General features: G+C 43.5%; 36 non-coding genes and 7 pseudogenes across 36 annotated transcripts; all 43 read right to left on the bottom strand.

Moving 5' to 3' along the window:
- Nucleotides 1-80: 80 nt before the first annotated feature.
- LOC127011384 (5S ribosomal RNA) lies at nt 81-199 on the bottom strand. The gene has a single exon (XR_007764438.1). It is a non-coding gene; the product is annotated as a 5S ribosomal RNA (ribosomal RNA).
- Nucleotides 200-501: 302 nt separating this feature from the next.
- Nucleotides 502-620, bottom strand: LOC127011383 (5S ribosomal RNA). Its single transcript, XR_007764437.1, has one exon. It is a non-coding gene; the product is annotated as a 5S ribosomal RNA (ribosomal RNA).
- Nucleotides 621-922: 302 nt separating this feature from the next.
- LOC127011382 (5S ribosomal RNA) lies at nt 923-1,041 on the bottom strand. Its single transcript, XR_007764436.1, has one exon. It is a non-coding gene; the product is annotated as a 5S ribosomal RNA (ribosomal RNA).
- Nucleotides 1,042-1,343: 302 nt separating this feature from the next.
- LOC127011381 (5S ribosomal RNA) lies at nt 1,344-1,462 on the bottom strand. Its single transcript, XR_007764435.1, has one exon. It is a non-coding gene; the product is annotated as a 5S ribosomal RNA (ribosomal RNA).
- A 302-nt stretch (nt 1,463-1,764) lies between these two features.
- Nucleotides 1,765-1,883, bottom strand: LOC127011474 (5S ribosomal RNA; annotated as a pseudogene).
- A 302-nt stretch (nt 1,884-2,185) lies between these two features.
- Nucleotides 2,186-2,304, bottom strand: LOC127011380 (5S ribosomal RNA). Its single transcript, XR_007764434.1, has one exon. It is a non-coding gene; the product is annotated as a 5S ribosomal RNA (ribosomal RNA).
- A 302-nt stretch (nt 2,305-2,606) lies between these two features.
- Nucleotides 2,607-2,725, bottom strand: LOC127011379 (5S ribosomal RNA). Its single transcript, XR_007764433.1, has one exon. It is a non-coding gene; the product is annotated as a 5S ribosomal RNA (ribosomal RNA).
- A 302-nt stretch (nt 2,726-3,027) lies between these two features.
- On the bottom strand, nt 3,028-3,146 carry LOC127011454 (5S ribosomal RNA; annotated as a pseudogene).
- Nucleotides 3,147-3,448: 302 nt separating this feature from the next.
- LOC127011378 (5S ribosomal RNA) lies at nt 3,449-3,567 on the bottom strand. Its single transcript, XR_007764432.1, has one exon. It is a non-coding gene; the product is annotated as a 5S ribosomal RNA (ribosomal RNA).
- Nucleotides 3,568-3,869: 302 nt separating this feature from the next.
- On the bottom strand, nt 3,870-3,988 carry LOC127011458 (5S ribosomal RNA; annotated as a pseudogene).
- Nucleotides 3,989-4,290: 302 nt separating this feature from the next.
- On the bottom strand, nt 4,291-4,409 carry LOC127011377 (5S ribosomal RNA). Its single transcript, XR_007764431.1, has one exon. It is a non-coding gene; the product is annotated as a 5S ribosomal RNA (ribosomal RNA).
- Nucleotides 4,410-4,711: 302 nt separating this feature from the next.
- Nucleotides 4,712-4,830, bottom strand: LOC127011375 (5S ribosomal RNA). The gene has a single exon (XR_007764429.1). It is a non-coding gene; the product is annotated as a 5S ribosomal RNA (ribosomal RNA).
- Nucleotides 4,831-5,132: 302 nt separating this feature from the next.
- Nucleotides 5,133-5,251, bottom strand: LOC127011374 (5S ribosomal RNA). The gene has a single exon (XR_007764428.1). It is a non-coding gene; the product is annotated as a 5S ribosomal RNA (ribosomal RNA).
- Nucleotides 5,252-5,553: 302 nt separating this feature from the next.
- LOC127011373 (5S ribosomal RNA) lies at nt 5,554-5,672 on the bottom strand. The gene has a single exon (XR_007764427.1). It is a non-coding gene; the product is annotated as a 5S ribosomal RNA (ribosomal RNA).
- Nucleotides 5,673-5,974: 302 nt separating this feature from the next.
- On the bottom strand, nt 5,975-6,093 carry LOC127011434 (5S ribosomal RNA; annotated as a pseudogene).
- A 302-nt stretch (nt 6,094-6,395) lies between these two features.
- LOC127011372 (5S ribosomal RNA) lies at nt 6,396-6,514 on the bottom strand. The gene has a single exon (XR_007764426.1). It is a non-coding gene; the product is annotated as a 5S ribosomal RNA (ribosomal RNA).
- A 302-nt stretch (nt 6,515-6,816) lies between these two features.
- On the bottom strand, nt 6,817-6,935 carry LOC127011371 (5S ribosomal RNA). Its single transcript, XR_007764425.1, has one exon. It is a non-coding gene; the product is annotated as a 5S ribosomal RNA (ribosomal RNA).
- A 302-nt stretch (nt 6,936-7,237) lies between these two features.
- LOC127011370 (5S ribosomal RNA) lies at nt 7,238-7,356 on the bottom strand. Its single transcript, XR_007764424.1, has one exon. It is a non-coding gene; the product is annotated as a 5S ribosomal RNA (ribosomal RNA).
- Nucleotides 7,357-7,658: 302 nt separating this feature from the next.
- On the bottom strand, nt 7,659-7,777 carry LOC127011369 (5S ribosomal RNA). Its single transcript, XR_007764423.1, has one exon. It is a non-coding gene; the product is annotated as a 5S ribosomal RNA (ribosomal RNA).
- Nucleotides 7,778-8,075: 298 nt separating this feature from the next.
- Nucleotides 8,076-8,194, bottom strand: LOC127011121 (5S ribosomal RNA). Its single transcript, XR_007764175.1, has one exon. It is a non-coding gene; the product is annotated as a 5S ribosomal RNA (ribosomal RNA).
- A 302-nt stretch (nt 8,195-8,496) lies between these two features.
- LOC127011368 (5S ribosomal RNA) lies at nt 8,497-8,615 on the bottom strand. Its single transcript, XR_007764422.1, has one exon. It is a non-coding gene; the product is annotated as a 5S ribosomal RNA (ribosomal RNA).
- A 302-nt stretch (nt 8,616-8,917) lies between these two features.
- LOC127011120 (5S ribosomal RNA) lies at nt 8,918-9,036 on the bottom strand. Its single transcript, XR_007764174.1, has one exon. It is a non-coding gene; the product is annotated as a 5S ribosomal RNA (ribosomal RNA).
- Nucleotides 9,037-9,338: 302 nt separating this feature from the next.
- LOC127011367 (5S ribosomal RNA) lies at nt 9,339-9,457 on the bottom strand. The gene has a single exon (XR_007764421.1). It is a non-coding gene; the product is annotated as a 5S ribosomal RNA (ribosomal RNA).
- A 303-nt stretch (nt 9,458-9,760) lies between these two features.
- Nucleotides 9,761-9,879, bottom strand: LOC127011366 (5S ribosomal RNA). The gene has a single exon (XR_007764420.1). It is a non-coding gene; the product is annotated as a 5S ribosomal RNA (ribosomal RNA).
- A 302-nt stretch (nt 9,880-10,181) lies between these two features.
- Nucleotides 10,182-10,300, bottom strand: LOC127011364 (5S ribosomal RNA). The gene has a single exon (XR_007764418.1). It is a non-coding gene; the product is annotated as a 5S ribosomal RNA (ribosomal RNA).
- Nucleotides 10,301-10,602: 302 nt separating this feature from the next.
- Nucleotides 10,603-10,721, bottom strand: LOC127011425 (5S ribosomal RNA; annotated as a pseudogene).
- Nucleotides 10,722-11,023: 302 nt separating this feature from the next.
- Nucleotides 11,024-11,142, bottom strand: LOC127011363 (5S ribosomal RNA). The gene has a single exon (XR_007764417.1). It is a non-coding gene; the product is annotated as a 5S ribosomal RNA (ribosomal RNA).
- Nucleotides 11,143-11,445: 303 nt separating this feature from the next.
- On the bottom strand, nt 11,446-11,564 carry LOC127011439 (5S ribosomal RNA; annotated as a pseudogene).
- A 302-nt stretch (nt 11,565-11,866) lies between these two features.
- Nucleotides 11,867-11,985, bottom strand: LOC127011362 (5S ribosomal RNA). The gene has a single exon (XR_007764416.1). It is a non-coding gene; the product is annotated as a 5S ribosomal RNA (ribosomal RNA).
- Nucleotides 11,986-12,287: 302 nt separating this feature from the next.
- On the bottom strand, nt 12,288-12,406 carry LOC127011361 (5S ribosomal RNA). The gene has a single exon (XR_007764415.1). It is a non-coding gene; the product is annotated as a 5S ribosomal RNA (ribosomal RNA).
- A 303-nt stretch (nt 12,407-12,709) lies between these two features.
- LOC127011360 (5S ribosomal RNA) lies at nt 12,710-12,828 on the bottom strand. The gene has a single exon (XR_007764414.1). It is a non-coding gene; the product is annotated as a 5S ribosomal RNA (ribosomal RNA).
- A 302-nt stretch (nt 12,829-13,130) lies between these two features.
- LOC127011359 (5S ribosomal RNA) lies at nt 13,131-13,249 on the bottom strand. The gene has a single exon (XR_007764413.1). It is a non-coding gene; the product is annotated as a 5S ribosomal RNA (ribosomal RNA).
- Nucleotides 13,250-13,551: 302 nt separating this feature from the next.
- Nucleotides 13,552-13,670, bottom strand: LOC127011119 (5S ribosomal RNA). Its single transcript, XR_007764173.1, has one exon. It is a non-coding gene; the product is annotated as a 5S ribosomal RNA (ribosomal RNA).
- A 302-nt stretch (nt 13,671-13,972) lies between these two features.
- LOC127011482 (5S ribosomal RNA) lies at nt 13,973-14,091 on the bottom strand. The gene has a single exon (XR_007764466.1). It is a non-coding gene; the product is annotated as a 5S ribosomal RNA (ribosomal RNA).
- A 302-nt stretch (nt 14,092-14,393) lies between these two features.
- LOC127011358 (5S ribosomal RNA) lies at nt 14,394-14,512 on the bottom strand. The gene has a single exon (XR_007764412.1). It is a non-coding gene; the product is annotated as a 5S ribosomal RNA (ribosomal RNA).
- A 302-nt stretch (nt 14,513-14,814) lies between these two features.
- LOC127011357 (5S ribosomal RNA) lies at nt 14,815-14,933 on the bottom strand. Its single transcript, XR_007764411.1, has one exon. It is a non-coding gene; the product is annotated as a 5S ribosomal RNA (ribosomal RNA).
- Nucleotides 14,934-15,235: 302 nt separating this feature from the next.
- LOC127011356 (5S ribosomal RNA) lies at nt 15,236-15,354 on the bottom strand. The gene has a single exon (XR_007764410.1). It is a non-coding gene; the product is annotated as a 5S ribosomal RNA (ribosomal RNA).
- A 302-nt stretch (nt 15,355-15,656) lies between these two features.
- Nucleotides 15,657-15,775, bottom strand: LOC127011355 (5S ribosomal RNA). Its single transcript, XR_007764409.1, has one exon. It is a non-coding gene; the product is annotated as a 5S ribosomal RNA (ribosomal RNA).
- Nucleotides 15,776-16,077: 302 nt separating this feature from the next.
- LOC127011353 (5S ribosomal RNA) lies at nt 16,078-16,196 on the bottom strand. Its single transcript, XR_007764407.1, has one exon. It is a non-coding gene; the product is annotated as a 5S ribosomal RNA (ribosomal RNA).
- Nucleotides 16,197-16,498: 302 nt separating this feature from the next.
- LOC127011118 (5S ribosomal RNA) lies at nt 16,499-16,617 on the bottom strand. The gene has a single exon (XR_007764172.1). It is a non-coding gene; the product is annotated as a 5S ribosomal RNA (ribosomal RNA).
- Nucleotides 16,618-16,920: 303 nt separating this feature from the next.
- LOC127011352 (5S ribosomal RNA) lies at nt 16,921-17,039 on the bottom strand. The gene has a single exon (XR_007764406.1). It is a non-coding gene; the product is annotated as a 5S ribosomal RNA (ribosomal RNA).
- A 302-nt stretch (nt 17,040-17,341) lies between these two features.
- LOC127011351 (5S ribosomal RNA) lies at nt 17,342-17,460 on the bottom strand. Its single transcript, XR_007764405.1, has one exon. It is a non-coding gene; the product is annotated as a 5S ribosomal RNA (ribosomal RNA).
- A 302-nt stretch (nt 17,461-17,762) lies between these two features.
- LOC127011452 (5S ribosomal RNA) lies at nt 17,763-17,881 on the bottom strand (annotated as a pseudogene).
- Nucleotides 17,882-17,894: the final 13 nt, after the last annotated feature.

The raw sequence follows: 17,894 nt of genomic DNA, 5'->3' as shown, positions 1-17,894 counted from the left end.
GATTCGAATTTGCAGTTGCAGAGAAAAATGGTATTCAGATGGCGTTGAAATATATAAGAGCGGCAAAAAGTTGTTGACGAGGCCAACAACACGCGGTGTTCCCAAGCGGTCCATCATCTAAGTACTAACCGCGCCCGACGCTGCTTAATTTCGGTGATCGGACGAGAACCGATGTATTCAGCGTGGTATGGTCGTTGGCGAAAGTCGCAGGGCTAAGCGCTGGGCTTATATTCCAAATTGGAACGCCGGTCCTGCCTAGAGGCTGCCCTTGATTCTATTTACTCGTACACTACCTTCGGCCAATATTGAAAGTGCTTTGAATCGTAATAAAAGATTAAAAAGGGTTTGGAGTCGTTTGCTTGAAAAATCAGTGCAAGAAATAATTTGGAAATATTCGAATAGTCGAAATTTTGGATAAATTGATTCGAATTTGCAGTTGCAGAGAAAAATGGTATTCAGATGGCGTTGAAATATATAAGAGCGGCAAAAAGTTGTTGACGAGGCCAACAACACGCGGTGTTCCCAAGCGGTCCATCATCTAAGTACTAACCGCGCCCGACGCTGCTTAATTTCGGTGATCGGACGAGAACCGATGTATTCAGCGTGGTATGGTCGTTGGCGAAAGTCGCAGGGCTAAGCGCTGGCCTTATATTCCAAATTGGAACGCCGGTCCTGCCTAGAGGCTGCCCTTGATTCTATTTACTCGTACACTACCTTCGGCCAATATTGAAAGTGCTTTGAATCGTAATAAAAGATTAAAAAGGGTTTGGAGTCGTTTGCTTGAAAAATCAGTGCAAGAAATAATTTGGAAATATTCGAATAGTCGAAATTTTGGATAAATTGATTCGAATTTGCAGTTGCAGAGAAAAATGGTATTCAGATGGCGTTGAAATATATAAGAGCGGCAAAAAGTTGTTGACGAGGCCAACAACACGCGGTGTTCCCAAGCGGTCCATCATCTAAGTACTAACCGCGCCCGACGCTGCTTAATTTCGGTGATCGGACGAGAACCGATGTATTCAGCGTGGTATGGTCGTTGGCGAAAGTCGCAGGGCTAAGCGCTGGCCTTATATTCCAAATTGGAACGCCGGTCCTGCCTAGAGGCTGCCCTTGATTCTATTTACTCGTACACTACCTTCGGCCAATATTGAAAGTGCTTTGAATCGTAATAAAAGATTAAAAAGGGTTTGGAGTCGTTTGCTTGAAAAATCAGTGCAAGAAATAATTTGGAAATATTCGAATAGTCGAAATTTTGGATAAATTGATTCGAATTTGCAGTTGCAGAGAAAAATGGTATTCAGATGGCGTTGAAATATATAAGAGCGGCAAAAAGTTCTTGACGAGGCCAACAACACGCGGTGTTCCCAAGCGGTCCATCATCTAAGTACTAACCGCGCCCGACGCTGCTTAATTTCGGTGATCGGACGAGAACCGATGTATTCAGCGTGGTATGGTCGTTGGCGAAAGTCGCAGGGCTAAGCGCTGGGCTTATATTCCAAATTGGAACGCCGGTCCTGCCTAGAGGCTGCCCTTGATTCTATTTACTCGTACACTACCTTCGGCCAATATTGAAAGTGCTTTGAATCGTAATAAAAGATTAAAAAGGGTTTGGAGTCGTTTGCTTGAAAAATCAGTGCAAGAAATAATTTGGAAATATTCGAATAGTCGAAATTTTGGATAAATTGATTCGAATTTGCAGTTGCAGAGAAAAATGGTATTCAGATGGCGTTGAAATATATAAGAGCGGCAAAAAGTTGTTGACGAGGCCAAAAACACGCGGTGTTCCCAAGCGGTCCATCATCTAAGTACTAACCGCGCCCGACGATGCTTAATTTCGGTGATCGGACGAGAACCGATGTATTCAGCGTGGTATGGTCGTTGGCGAAAGTCGCAGGGCTAAGCGCTGGGCTTATATTCCAAATTGGAACGCCGGTCCTGCCTAGAGGCTGCCCTTGATTCTATTTACTCGTACACTACCTTCGGCCAATATTGAAAGTGCTTTGAATCGTAATAAAAGATTAAAAAGGGTTTGGAGTCGTTTGCTTGAAAAATCAGTGCAAGAAATAATTTGGAAATATTCGAATAGTCGAAATTTTGGATAAATTGATTCGAATTTGCAGTTGCAGAGAAAAATGGTATTCAGATGGCGTTAAAATATATAAGAGCGGCAAAAAGTTGTTGACGAGGCCAACAACACGCGGTGTTCCCAAGCGGTCCATCATCTAAGTACTAACCGCGCCCGACGCTGCTTAATTTCGGTGATCGGACGAGAACCGATGTATTCAGCGTGGTATGGTCGTTGGCGAAAGTCGCAGGGCTAAGCGCTGGGCTTATATTCCAAATTGGAACGCCGGTCCTGCCTAGAGGCTGCCCTTGATTCTATTTACTCGTACACTACCTTCGGCCAATATTGAAAGTGCTTTGAATCGTAATAAAAGATTAAAAAGGGTTTGGAGTCGTTTGCTTGAAAAATCAGTGCAAGAAATAATTTGGAAATATTCGAATAGTCGAAATTTTGGATAAATTGATTCGAATTTGCAGTTGCAGAGAAAAATGGTATTCAGATGGCGTTGAAATATATAAGAGCGGCAAAAAGTTGTTGACGAGGCCAACAACACGCGGTGTTCCCAAGCGGTCCATCATCTAAGTACTAACCGCGCCCGACGCTGCTTAATTTCGGTGATCGGACGAGAACCGATGTATTCAGCGTGGTATGGTCGTTGGCGAAAGTCGCAGGGCTAAGCGCTGGGCTTATATTCCAAATTGGAACGCCGGTCCTGCCTAGAGGCTGCCCTTGATTCTATTTACTCGTACACTACCTTCGGCCAATATTGAAAGTGCTTTGCATCGTAATAAAAGATTAAAAAGGGTTTGGAGTCGTTTGCTTGAAAAATCAGTGCAAGAAATAATTTGGAAATATTCGAATAGTCGAAATTTTGGATAAATTGATTCGAATTTGCAGTTGCAGAGAAAAATGGTATTCAGATGGCGTTGAAATATATAAGAGCGGCAAAAAGTTGTTGACGAGGCCAAAAACACGCGGTGTTCCCAAGCGGTCCATCATCTAAGTACTAACCGCGCCCGACGCTGCTTAATTTCGGTGATCGGACGAGAACCGATGTATTCAGCGTGGTATGGTCGTTGGCGAAAGTCGCAGGGCTAAGCGCTGGGCTTATATTCCAAATTGGAACGCCGGTCCTGCCTAGAGGCTGCCCTTGATTCTATTTACTCGTACACTACCTTCGGCCAATATTGAAAGTGCTTTGAATCGTAATTAAAGATTAAAAAGGATTTGGAGTCGTTTGCTTGAAAAATCAGTGCAAGAAATAATTTGGAAATATTCGAATAGTCGAAATTTTGGATAAATTGATTCGAATTAGCAGTTGCAGAGAAAAATGGTATTCAGATGGCGTTGAAATATATAAGAGCGGCAAAAAGTTGTTGACGAGGCCAACAACACGCGGTGTTCCCAAGCGGTCCATCATCTAAGTACTAACCGCGCCCGACGCTGCTTAATTTCGGTGATCGGACGAGAACCGATGTATTCAGCGTGGTATGGTCGTTGGCGAAAGTCGCAGGGCTAAGCGCTGGGCTTATATTCCAAATTGGAACGCCGGTCCTGCCTAGAGGCTGCCCTTGATTCTATTTACTCGTACACTACCTTCGGCCAATATTGAAAGTGCTTTGAATCGTAATAAAAGATTAAAAAGGGTTTGGAGTCGTTTGCTTGAAAAATCAGTGCAAGAAATAATTTGGAAATATTCGAATAGTCGAAATTTTGGATAAATTGATTCGAATTTGCAGTTGCAGAGAAAAATGGTATTCAGATGGCGTTGAAATATATAAGAGAGGCAAAAAGTTGTTGACGAGGCCAACAACAAGCGGTGTTCCCAAGCGGTCCATCATCTAAGTACTAACCGCGCCCGACGCTGCTTAATTTCGGTGATCGGACGAGAACCGATGTATTCAGCGTGGTATGGTCGTTGGCGAAAGTCGCAGGGCTAAGCGCTGGGCTTATATTCCAAATTGGAACGCCGGTCCTGCCTAGAGGCTGCCCTTGATTCTATTTACTCGTACACTACCTTCGGCCAATATTGAAAGTGCTTTGAATCGTAATAAAAGATTAAAAAGGGTTTGGAGTCGTTTGCTTGAAAAATCAGTGCAAGAAATAATTTGGAAATATTCGAATAGTCGATATTTTGGATAAATTGATTCGAATTTGCAGTTGCAGAGAAAAATGGTATTCAGATGGCGTTGAAATATATAAGAGCGGCAAAAAGTTGTTGACGAGGCCAACAACACGCGGTGTTCCCAAGCGGTCCATCATCTAAGTACTAACCGCGCCCGACGCTGCTTAATTTCGGTGATCGGACGAGAACCGATGTATTCAGCGTGGTATGGTCGTTGGCGAAAGTCGCAGGGCTAAGCGCTGGGCTTATATTCCAAATTGGAACGCCGGTCCTGCCTAGAGGCTGCCCTTGATTCTATTTACTCGTACACTACCTTCGGCCAATATTGAAAGTGCTTTGAATCGTAATAAAAGATTAAAAAGGGTTTGGAGTCGTTTGCTTGAAAAATCAGTGCAAGAAATAATTTGGAAATATTCGAATAGTCGAAATTTTGGATAAATTGATTCGAATTTGCAGTTGCAGAGAAAAATGGTATTCAGATGGCGTTGAAATATATAAGAGCGGCAACAAGTTGTTGACGAGGCCAACAACACGCGGTGTTCCCAAGCGGTCCATCATCTAAGTACTAACCGCGCCCGACGCTGCTTAATTTCGGTGATCGGACGAGAACCGATGTATTCAGCGTGGTATGGTCGTTGGCGAAAGTCGCAGGGCTAAGCGCTGGGCTTATATTCCAAATTGGAACGCCGGTCCTGCCTAGAGGCTGCCCTTGATTCTATTTACTCGTACACTACCTTCGGCCAATATTGAAAGTGCTTTGAATCGTAATAAAAGATTAAAAAGGGTTTGGAGTCGTTTGCTTGAAAAATCAGTGCAAGAAATAATTTGGAAATATTCGAATAGTCGAAATTTTGGATAAATTGATTCGAATTTGCAGTTGCAGAGAAAAATGGTATTCAGATGGCGTTGAAATATATAAGAGCGGCAAAAAGTTGTTGACGAGGCCAACAACACGCGGTGTTCCCAAGCGGTCCATCATCTAAGTACTAACCGCGCCCGACGCTGCTTAATTTCGGTGATCGGACGAGAACCGATGTATTCAGCGTGGTATGGTCGTTGGCGAAAGTCGCAGGGCTAAGCGCTGGGCTTATATTCCAAATTGGAACGCCGGTCCTGCCTAGAGGCTGCCCTTGATTCTATTTACTCGTACACTACCTTCGGCCAATATTGAAAGTGCTTTGAATCGTAATAAAAGATTAAAAAGGGTTTGGAGTCGTTTGCTTGAAAAATCATTGCAAGAAATAATTTGGAAATATTCGAATAGTCGAAATTTTGGATAAATTGATTCGAATTTGCAGTTGCAGAGAAAAATGGTATTCAGATGGCGTTGAAATATATAAGAGCGGCAAAAAGTTGTTGACGAGGCCAACAACACGCGGTGTTCCCAAGCGGTCCATCATCTAAGTACTAACCGCGCCCGACGCTGCTTAATTTCGGTGATCGGACGAGAACCGATGTATTCAGCGTGGTATGGTCGTTGGCGAAAGTCGCAGGGCTAAGCGCTGGGCTTATATTCCAAATTGGAACGCCGGTCCTGCCTAGAGGCTGCCCTTGATTCTATTTACTCGTACACTACCTTCGGCCAATATTGAAAGTGCTTTGAATCGTAATAAAAGATTAAAAAGGGTTTGGAGTCGTTTGCTTGAAAAACCAGTGCAAGAAATAATTTGGAAATATTCGAATAGTCGAAATTTTGGATAAATTGATTCGAATTTGCAGTTGCAGAGAAAAATGGTATTCAGATGGCGTTGAAATATATAAGAGCGGCAAAAAGTTGTTGACGAGGCCAACAACACGCGGTGTTCCCAAGCGGTCCATCATCTAAGTACTAACCGTGCCCGACGCTGCTTAATTTCGGTGATCGGACGAGAACCGATGTATTCAGCGTGGTATGGTCGTTGGCGAAAGTCGCAGGGCTAAGCGCTGGCCTTATATTCCAAATTGGAACGCCGGTCCTGCCTAGAGGCTGCCCTTGATTCTATTTACTCGTACACTACCTTCGGCCAATATTGAAAGTGCTTTGAATCGTAATAAAAGATTAAAAAGGGTTTGGAGTCGTTTGCTTGAAAAATCAGTGCAAGAAATAATTTGGAAATATTCGAATAGTCGAAATTTTGGATAAATTGATTCGAATTTGCAGTTGCAGAGAAAAATGGTATTCAGATGGCGTTGAAATATATAAGAGCGGCAAAAAGTTGTTGACGAGGCCAACAACACGCGGTGTTCCCAAGCGGTCCATCATCTAAGTACTAACCGCGCCCGACGCTGCTTAATTTCGGTGATCGGACGAGAACCGATGTATTCAGCGTGGTATGGTCGTTGGCGAAAGTCGCAGGGCTAAGCGCTGGGCTTATATTCCAAATTGGAACGCCGGTCCTGCCTAGAGGCTGCCCTTGATTCTATTTACTCGTACACTACCTTCGGCCAATATTGAAAGTGCTTTGAATCGTAATAAAAGATTAAAAAGGGTTTGAAGTCGTTTGCTTGAAAAATCAGTGCAAGAAATAATTTGGAAATATTCGAATAGTCGAAATTTTGGATAAATTGATTCGAATTTGCAGTTGCAGAGAAAAATGGTATTCAGATGGCGTTGAAATATATAAGAGCGGCAAAAAGTTGTTGACGAGGCCAACAACACGCGGTGTTCCCAAGCGGTCCATCATCTAAGTACTAACCGCGCCCGACGCTGCTTAATTTCGGTGATCGGACGAGAACCGATGTATTCAGCGTGGTATGGTCGTTGGCGAAAGTCGCAGGGCTAAGCGCTGGGCTTATATTCCAAATTGGAACGCCGGTCCTGCCTAGAGGCTGCCCTTGATTCTATTTACTCGTACACTACCTTCGGCCAATATTGAAAGTGCTTTGAATCGTAATAAAAGATTAAAAAGGGTTTGGAGTCGTTTGCTTGAAAAATCAGTGCAAGAAATAATTTGGAAATATTCGAATAGTCGAAATTTTGGATAAATTGATTCGAATTTGCAGTTGCAGAGAAAAATGGTATTCAGATGGCGTTGAAATATATAAGAGCGGCAAAAAGTTGTTGACGAGGCCAACAACACGCGGTGTTCCCAAGCGGTCCATCATCTAAGTACTAACCGCGCCCGACGCTGCTTAATTTCGGTGATCGGACGAGAACCGATGTATTCAGCGTGGTATGGTCGTTGGCGAAAGTCGCAGAGCTAAGCGCTGGGTTTATATTCCAAATTGGAACGCCGGTCCTGCCTAGAGGCTGCCCTTGATTCTATTTACTCGTACACTACCTTCGGCCAATATTGAAAGTGCTTTGAATCGTAATAAAAGATTAAAAAGGGTTTGGAGTCGTTTGCTTGAAAAATCAGTGCAAGAAATAATTTGGAAATATTCGAATAGTCGAAATTTTGGATAAATTGATTCGAATTTGCAGTCGCAGAGAAAAATGGTATTCAGATGGCGTTGAAATATATAAGAGCGGCAAAAAGTTGTTGACGAGGCCAACAACACGCGGTGTTCCCAAGCGGTCCATCATCTAAGTACTAACCGCGCCCGACGCTGCTTAATTTCGGTGATCGGACGAGAACCGATGTATTCAGCGTGGTATGGTCGTTGGCGAAAGTCGCAGAGCTAAGCGCTGGGCTTATATTCCAAATTGGAACGCCGGTCCTGCCTAGAGGCTGCCCTTGATTCTATTTACTCGTACACTACCTTCGGCCAATATTGAAAGTGCTTTGAATCGTAATAAAAGATTAAAAAGGGTTTGGAGTCGTTTGCTTGAAAAATCAGTGCAATAATTTGGAAATATTCGAATAGTCGAAATTTTGGATAAATTGATTCGAATTTGCAGTTGCAGAGAAAAATGGTATTCAGATGGCGTTGAAATATATAAGAGCGGCAAAAAGTTGTTGACGAGGCCAACAACACGCGGTGTTCCCAAGCGGTCCCTCATCTAAGTACTAACCGCGCCCGACGCTGCTTAATTTCGGTGATCGGACGAGAACCGATGTATTCAGCGTGGTATGGTCGTTGGCGAAAGTCGCAGGGCTAAGCGCTGGGCTTATATTCCAAATTGGAACGCCGGTCCTGCCTAGAGGCTGCCCTTGATTCTATTTACTCGTATACTACCTTCGGCCAATATTGAAAGTGCTTTGAATCGAAATAAAAGATTAAAAAGGGTTTGGAGTCGTTTGCTTGAAAAATCAGTGCAAGAAATAATTTGGAAATATTCGAATAGTCGAAATTTTGGATAAATTGATTCGAATTTGCAGTTGCAGAGAAAAATGGTATTCAGATGGCGTTGAAATATATAAGAGCGGCAAAAAGTTATTGACGAGGCCAACAACACGCGGTGTTCCCAAGCGGTCCATCATCTAAGTACTAACCGCGCCCGACGCTGCTTAATTTCGGTGATCGGACGAGAACCGATGTATTCAGCGTGGTATGGTCGTTGGCGAAAGTCGCAGGGCTAAGCGCTGGCCTTATATTCCAAATTGGAACGCCGGTCCTGCCTAGAGGCTGCCCTTGATTCTATTTACTCGTACACTACCTTCGGCCAATATTGAAAGTGCTTTGAATCGTAATAAAAGATTAAAAAGGGTTTGGAGTCGTTTGCTTGAAAAATCAGTGCAAGAAATAATTTGGAAATATTCGAATAGTCGAAATTTTGGATAAATTGATTCGAATTTGCAGTTGCAGAGAAAAATGGTATTCAGATGGCGTTGAAATATATAAGAGCGGCAAAAAGTTGTTGACGAGGCCAACAACACGCGGTGTTCCCAAGCGGTCCCTCATCTAAGTACTAACCGCGCCCGACGCTGCTTAATTTCGGTGATCGGACGAGAACCGATGTATTCAGCGTGGTATGGTCGTTGGCGAAAGTCGCAGGGCTAAGCGCTGGGCTTATATTCCAAATTGGAACGCCGGTCCTGCCTAGAGGCTGCCCTTGATTCTATTTACTCGTACACTACCTTCGGCCAATATTGAAAGTGCTTTGAATCGTAATAAAAGATTAAAAAGGGTTTGGAGTCGTTTGCTTGAAAAATCAGTGCAAGAAATAATTTGGAAATATTCGAATAGTCGAAATTTTGGATAAATTGATTCGAATTTGCAGTTGCATAGAAAAATGGTATTCAGATGGCGTTGAAATACATAAAAGCGGCAAAAAGTTGTTGACGAGGCCAACAACACGCGGTGTTCCCAAGCGGTCCATCATCTAAGTACTAACCGCGCCCGACGCTGCTTAATTTCGGTGATCGGACGAGAACCGATGTATTCAGCGTGGTATGGTCGTTGGCGAAAGTCGCAGGGCTAAGCGCTGGCCTTATATTCCAAATTGGAACGCCGGTCCTGCCTAGAGGCTGCCCTTGATTCTATTTACTCGTACACTACCTTCGGCCAATATTGAAAGTGCTTTGAATCGTAATAAAAAGATTAAAAAGGGTTTGGAGTCGTTTGCTTGAAAAATCAGTGCGAGAAATAATTTGGAAATATTCGAATAGTCGAAATTTTGGATAAATTGATTCGAATTTGCAGTTGCATAGAAAAATGGTATTCAGATGGCGTTGAAATACATAAAAGCGGCAAAAAGTTGTTGACGAGGCCAACAACACGCGGTGTTCCCAAGCGGTCCATCATCTAAGTACTAACCGCGCCCGACGCTGCTTAATTTCGGTGATCGGACGAGAACCGATGTATTCAGCGTGGTATGGTCGTTGGCGAAAGTCGCAGGGCTAAGCGCTGGCCTTATATTCCAAATTGGAACGCCGGTCCTGCCTAGAGGCTGCCCTTGATTCTATTTACTCGTACACTACCTTCGGCCAATATTGAAAGTGCTTTGAATCGTAATAAAAGATTAAAAAGGGTTTGGAGTCGTTTGCTTGAAAAATCAGTGCAAGAAATAATTTGGAAATATTCGAATAGTCGAAATTTTGGATAAATTGATTCGAATTTGCAGTTGCAGAGAAAAATGGTATTCAGATGGCGTTGAAATATATAAGAGCGGCAAAAGGTTGTTGACGAGGCCAACAACACGCGGTGTTCCCAAGCGGTCCATCATCTAAGTACTAACCGCGCCCGACGCTGCTTAATTTCGGTGATCGGACGAGAACCGATGTATTCAGCGTGGTATGGTCGTTGGCGAAAGTCGCAGGGCTAAGCGCTGGCCTTATATTCCAAATTGGAACGCCGGTCCTGCCTAGAGGCTGCCCTTGATTCTATTTACTCGTACACTACCTTCGGCCAATATTGAAAGTGCTTTGAATCGTAATAAAAGATTAAAAAGGGTTTGGAGTCGTTTGCTTGAAAAATCAGTGCAAGAAATAATTTGGAAATATTCGAATAGTCGAAATTTTGGATAAATTGATTCGAATTTGCAGTTGCAGAGAAAAATGGTATTCAGATGGCGTTGAAATATATAAGAGCGGCAAAAAGTTGTTGACGAGGCCAACAACACGCGGTGTTCCCAAGCGGTCCATCATCTAAGTACTAACCGCGCCCGACGCTGCTTAATTCCGGTGATCGGACGAGAACCGATGTATTCAGCGTGGTATGGTCGTTGGCGAAAGTCGCAGGGCTAAGCGCTGGGCTTATATTCCAAATTGGAACGCCGGTCCTGCCTAGAGGCTGCCCTTGATTCTATTTACTCGTACACTACCTTCGGCCAATATTGAAAGTGCTTTGAATCGTAATAAAAGATTAAAAAGGGTTTGGAGTCGTTTGCTTGAAAAATCAGTGCAAGAAATAATTTGGAAATATTCGAATAGTCGAAATTTTGGATAAATTGATTCGAATTTGCAGTTGCAGAGAAAAATGGTATTCAGATGGCGTTGAAATATATAAGAGCGGCAAAAAGTTGTTGACGAGGCCAACAACACGCGGTGTTCCCAAGCGGTCCATCATCTAAGTACTAACCGCGCCCGACGCTGCTTAATTTCGGTGATCGGACGAGAACCGATGTATTCAGCGTGGTATGGTCGTTGGCGAAAGTCGCAGGGCTAAGCGCTGGCCTTATATTCCAAATTGGAACGCCGGTCCTGCCTAGAGGCTGCCCTTGATTCTATTTACTCGTACACTACCTTCGGCCAATATTGAAAGTGCTTTGAATCGTAATAAAAAGATTAAAAAGGGTTTGGAGTCGTTTGCTTGAAAAATCAGTGCGAGAAATAATTTGTAAATATTCGAATAGTCGAAATTTTGGATAAATTGATTCGAATTTGCAGTTGCATAGAAAAATGGTATTCAGATGGCGTTGAAATACATAAAAGCGGCAAAAAGTTGTTGACGAGGCCAACAACACGCGGTGTTCCCAAGCGGTCCATTATCTAAGTACTAACCGCGCCCGACGCTGCTTAATTTCGGTGATCGGACGAGAACCGATGTATTCAGCGTGGTATGGTCGTTGGCGAAAGTCGCAGGGCTAAGCGCTGGCCTTATATTCCAAATTGGAACGCCGGTCCTGCCTAGAGGCTGCCCTTGATTCTATTTACTCGTACACTACCTTCGGCCAATATTGAAAGTGCTTTGAATCGTAATAAAAGATTAAAAAGGGTTTGGAGTCGTTTGCTTGAAAAATCAGTGCAAGAAATAATTTGGAAATATTCGAATAGTCGAAATTTTGGATAAATTGATTCGAATTTGCAGTTGCAGAGAAAAATGGTATTCAGATGGCGTTGAAATATATAAGAGCGGCAAAAAGTTGTTGACGAGGCCAACAACACGCGGTGTTCCCAAGCGGTCCATCATCTAAGTACTAACCGCGCCCGACGCTGCTTAATTTCGGTGATCGGACGAGAACCGATGTATTCAGCGTGGTATGGTCGTTGGCGAAAGTCGCAGGGCTAAGCGCTGGGCTTATATTCCAAATTGGAACGCCGGTCCTGCCTAGAGGCTGCCCTTGATTCTATTTACTCGTACACTACCTTCGGCCAATATTGAAAGTGCTTTGAATCGTAATAAAAGATTAAAAAGGGTTTGGAGTCGTTTGCTTGAAAAATCAGTGCAAGAAATAATTTGGAAATATTCGAATAGTCGAAATTTTGGATAAATTGATTCGAATTTGCAGTTGCAGAGAAAAATGGTATTCAGATGGCGTTGAAATATATAAGAGCGGCAAAAAGTTGTTGACGAGGCCAACAACACGCGGTGTTCCCAAGCGGTCCATCATCTAAGTACTAACCGCGCCCGACGCTGCTTAATTTCGGTGATCGGACGAGAACCGATGTATTCAGCGTGGTATGGTCGTTGGCGAAAGTCGCAGGGCTAAGCGCTGGCCTTATATTCCAAATTGGAACGCCGGTCCTGCCTAGAGGCTGCCCTTGATTCTATTTACTCGTACACTACCTTCGGCCAATATTGAAAGTGCTTTGAATCGTAATAAAAAGATTAAAAAGGGTTTGGAGTCGTTTGCTTGAAAAATCAGTGCGAGAAATAATTTGGAAATATTCGAATAGTCGAAATTTTGGATAAATTGATTCGAATTTGCAGTTGCATAGAAAAATGGTATTCAGATGGCGTTGAAATACATAAAAGCGGCAAAAAGTTGTTGACGAGGCCAACAACACGCGGTGTTCCCAAGCGGTCCATCATCTAAGTACTAACCGCGCCCGACGCTGCTTAATTTCGGTGATCGGACGAGAACCGATGTATTCAGCGTGGTATGGTCGTTGGCGAAAGTCGCAGGGCTAAGCGCTGGCCTTATATTCCAAATTGGAACGCCGGTCCTGCCTAGAGGCTGCCCTTGATTCTATTTACTCGTACACTACCTTCGGCCAATATTGAAAGTGCTTTGAATCGTAATAAAAGATTAAAAAGGGTTTGGAGTCGTTTGCTTGAAAAATCAGTGCAAGAAATAATTTGGAAATATTCGAATAGTCGAAATTTTGGATAAAATGATTCGAATTTGCAGTTGCAGAGAAAAATGGTATTCAGATGGCGTTGAAATATATAAGAGCGGCAAAAAGTTGTTGACGAGGCCAACAACACGCGGTGTTCCCAAGCGGTCCATCATCTAAGTACTAACCGCGCCCGACGCTGCTTAATTTCGGTGATCGGACGAGAACCGATGTATTCAGCGTGGTATGGTCGTTGGCGAAAGTCGCAGGGCTAAGCGCTGGGCTTATATTCCAAATTGGAACGCCGGTCCTGCCTAGAGGCTGCCCTTGATTCTATTTACTCGTACACTACCTTCGGCCAATATTGAAAGTGCTTTGAATCGTAATAAAAGATTAAAAAGGGTTTGGAGTCGTTTGCTTGAAAAATCAGTGCAAGAAATAATTTGGAAATATTCGAATAGTCGAAATTTTGGATAAATTGATTCGAATTTGCAGTTGCAGAGAAAAATGGTATTCAGATGGCGTTGAAATATATAAGAGCGGCAAAAAGTTGTTGACGAGGCCAACAACACGCGGTGTTCCCAAGCGGTCCCTCATCTAAGTACTAACCGCGCCCGACGCTGCTTAATTTCGGTGATCGGACGAGAACCGATGTATTCAGCGTGGTATGGTCGTTGGCGAAAGTCGCAGGGCTAAGCGCTGGGCTTATATTCCAAATTGGAACGCCGGTCCTGCCTAGAGGCTGCCCTTGATTCTATTTACTCGTACACTACCTTCGGCCAATATTGAAAGTGCTTTGAATCGTAATAAAAGATTAAAAAGGGTTTGGAGTCGTTTGCTTGAAAAATCAGTGCAAGAAATAATTTGGAAATATTCGAATAGTCGAAATTTTGGATAAATTGATTCGAATTTGCAGTTGCAGAGAAAAATGGTATTCAGATGGCGTTGAAATATATAAGAGCGGCAAAAAGTTGTTGACGAGGCCAACAACACGCGGTGTTCCCAAGCGGTCCCCCATCTAAGTACTAACCGCGCCCGACGCTGCTTAATTTCGGTGATCGGACGAGAACCGATGTATTCAGCGTGGTATGGTCGTTGGCGAAAGTCGCAGGGCTAAGCGCTGGCCTTATATTCCAAATTGGAACGCCGGTCCTGCCTAGAGGCTGCCCTTGATTCTATTTACTCGTACACTACCTTCGGCCCATATTGAAAGTGCTTTGAATCGTAATAAAAGATTAAAAAGGGTTTGGAGTCGTTTGCTTGAAAAATCAGTGCAAGAAATAATTTGGAAATATTCGAATAGTCGAAATTTTGGATAAATTGATTCGAATTTGCAGTTGCAGAGAAAAATGGTATTCAGATGGCGTTGAAATATATAAGAGCGGCAAAAAGTTGTTGACGAGGCCAACAACACGCGGTGTTCCCAAGCGGTCCATCATCTAAGTACTAACCGCGCCCGACGCTGCTTAATTTCGGTGATCGGACGAGAACCGATGTATTCAGCGTGGTATGGTCGTTGGCGAAAGTCGCAGGGCTAAGCGCTGGGCTTATATTCCAAATTGGAACGCCGGTCCTGCCTAGAGGCTGCCCTTGATTCTATTTACTCGTACACTACCTTCGGCCAATATTGAAAGTGCTTTGAATCGTAATAAAAGATTAAAAAGGGTTTGGAGTCGTTTGCTTGAAAAATCAGTGCAAGAAATAATTTGGAAATATTCGAATAGTCGAAATTTTGGATAAATTGATTCGAATTTGCAGTTGCAGAGAAAAATGGTATTCAGATGGCGTTGAAATATATAAGAGCGGCAAAAAGTTGTTGACGAGGCCAACAACACGCGGTGTTCCCAAGCGGTCCATCATCTAAGTACTAACCGCGCCCGACGCTGCTTAATTTCGGTGATCGGACGAGAACCGATGTATTCAGCGTGGTATGGTCGTTGGCGAAAGTCGCAGGGCTAAGCGCTGGGCTTATATTCCAAATTGGAACGCCGGTCCTGCCTAGAGGCTGCCCTTGATTCTATTTACTCGTACACTACCTTCGGCCAATATTGAAAGTGCTTTGAATCGTAATAAAAGATTAAAAAGGGTTTGGAGTCGTTTGCTTGAAAAATCAGTGCAAGAAATAATTTGGAAATATTCGAATAGTCGAAATTTTGGATAAATTGATTCGAATTTGCAGTTGCAGAGAAAAATGGTATTCAGATGGCGTTGAAATATATAAGAGCGGCAAAAAGTTGTTGACGAGGCCAACAACACGCGGTGTTCCCAAGCGGTCCATCATCTAAGTACTAACCGCGCCCGACGCTGCTTAATTTCGGTGATCGGACGAGAACCGATGTATTCAGCGTGGTATGGTCGTTGGCGAAAGTCGCAGGGCTAAGCGCTGGGCTTATATTCCAAATTGGAACGCCGGTCCTGCCTAGAGGCTGCCCTTGATTCTATTTACTCGTACACTACCTTCGGCCAATATTGAAAGTGCTTTGAATCGTAATAAAAGATTAAAAAGGGTTTGGAGTCGTTTGCTTGAAAAATCAGTGCAAGAAATAATTTGGAAATATTCGAATAGTCGAAATTTTGGATAAATTGATTCGAATTTGCAGTTGCAGAGAAAAATGGTATTCAGATGGCGTTGAAATATATAAGAGCGGCAAAAAGTTGTTGACGAGGCCAACAACACGCGGTGTTCCCAAGCGGTCCATCATCTAAGTACTAACCGCGCCCGACGCTGCTTAATTTCGGTGATCGGACGAGAACCGATGTATTCAGCGTGGTATGGTCGTTGGCGAAAGTCGCAGGGCTAAGCGCTGGCCTTATATTCCAAATTGGAACGCCGGTCCTGCCTAGAGGCTGCCCTTGATTCTATTTACTCGTACACTACCTTCGGCCAATATTGAAAGTGCTTTGAATCGTAATAAAAGATTAAAAAGGGTTTGGAGTCGTTTGCTTGAAAAATCAGTGCAAGAAATAATTTGGAAATATTCGAATAGTCGAAATTTTGGATAAATTGATTCGAATTTGCAGTTGCAGAGAAAAATGGTATTCAGATGGCGTTGAAATATATAAGAGCGGCAAAAAGTTGTTGACGAGGCCAACAACACGCGGTGTTCCCAAGCGGTCCATCATCTAAGTACTAACCGCGCCCGACGCTGCTTAATTTCGGTGATCGGACGAGAACCGATGTATTCAGCGTGGTATGGTCGTTGGCGAAAGTCGCAGGGCTAAGCGCTGGGCTTATATTCCAAATTGGAACGCCGGTCCTGCCTAGAGGCTGCCCTTGATTCTATTTACTCGTACACTACCTTCGGCCAATATTGAAAGTGCTTTGAATCGTAATAAAAGATTAAAAAGGGTTTGGAGTCGTTTGCTTGAAAAATCAGTGCAAGAAATAATTTGGAAATATTCGAATAGTCGAAATTTTGGATAAATTGATTCGAATTTGCAGTTGCAGAGAAAAATGGTATTCAGATGGCGTTGAAATATATAAGAGCGGCAAAAAGTTGTTGACGAGGCCAACAACACGCGGTGTTCCCAAGCGGTCCCTCATCTAAGTACTAACCGCGCCCGACGCTGCTTAATTTCGGTGATCGGACGAGAACCGATGTATTCAGCGTGGTATGGTCGTTGGCGAAAGTCGCAGGGCTAAGCGCTGGGCTTATATTCCAAATTGGAACGCCGGTCCTGCCTAGAGGCTGCCCTTGATTCTATTTACTCGTACACTACCTTCGGCCAATATTGAAAGTGCTTTGAATCGTAATAAAAGATTAAAAAGGGTTTGGAGTCGTTTGCTTGAAAAATCAGTGCAAGAAATAATTTGGAAATTATTCGAATAGTCGAAATTTTGGATAAATTGATTCGAATTTGCAGTTGCAGAGAAAAATGGTATTCAGATGGCGTTGAAATATATAAGAGCGGCAAAAAGTTGTTGACGAGGCCAACAACACGCGGTGTTCCCAAGCGGTCCATCATCTAAGTACTAACCGCGCCCGACGCTGCTTAATTTCGGTGATCGGACGAGAACCGATGTATTCAGCGTGGTATGGTCGTTGGCGAAAGTCGCAGGGCTAAGCGCTGGGCTTATATTCCAAATTGGAACGCCGGTCCTGCCTAGAGGCTGCCCTTGATTCTATTTACTCGTACACTACCTTCGGCCAATATTGAAAGTGCTTTGAATCGTAATAAAAGATTAAAAAGGGTTTGGAGTCGTTTGCTTGAAAAATCAGTGCAAGAAATAATTTGGAAATATTCGAATAGTCGAAATTTTGGATAAATTGATTCGAATTTGCAGTTGCAGAGAAAAATGGTATTCAGATGGCGTTGAAATATATAAGAGCGGCAAAAAGTTGTTGACGAGGCCAACAACACGCGGTGTTCCCAAGCGGTCCATCATCTAAGTACTAACCGCGCCCGACGCTGCTTAATTTCGGTGATCGGACGAGAACCGATGTATTCAGCGTGGTATGGTCGTTGGCGAAAGTCGCAGGGCTAAGCGCTGGGCTTATATTCCAAATTGGAACGCCGGTCCTGCCTAGAGGCTGCCCTTGATTCTATTTACTCGTACACTACCTTCGGCCAATATTGAAAGTGCTTTGAATCGTAATAAAAGATTAAAAAGGGTTTGGAGTCGTTTGCTTGAAAAATCAGTGCAAGAAATAATTTGGAAATATTCGAATAGTCGAAATTTTGGATAAATTGATTCGAATTTGCAGTTGCAGAGAAAAATGGTATTCAGATGGCGTTGAAATATATAAGAGCGGCAAAAAGTTGTTGACGAGGCCAAAAACACGCGGTGTTCCCAAGCGGTCCATCATCTAAGTACTAACCGCGCCCGACGCTGCTTAATTTCGGTGATCGGACGAGAACCGATGTATTCAGCGTGGTATGGTCGTTGGCGAAAGTCGCAGGG

Source organism: Drosophila biarmipes, chromosome 2R, assembly GCF_025231255.1.
Source record: "Drosophila biarmipes strain raj3 chromosome 2R, RU_DBia_V1.1, whole genome shotgun sequence".
In the NCBI taxonomy this organism is placed as follows: domain Eukaryota; kingdom Metazoa; phylum Arthropoda; class Insecta; order Diptera; family Drosophilidae; genus Drosophila; species Drosophila biarmipes.
Note: the sequence above shows the minus strand (reverse complement) of the source record. Positions and strands in the feature narration are given on the sequence as shown.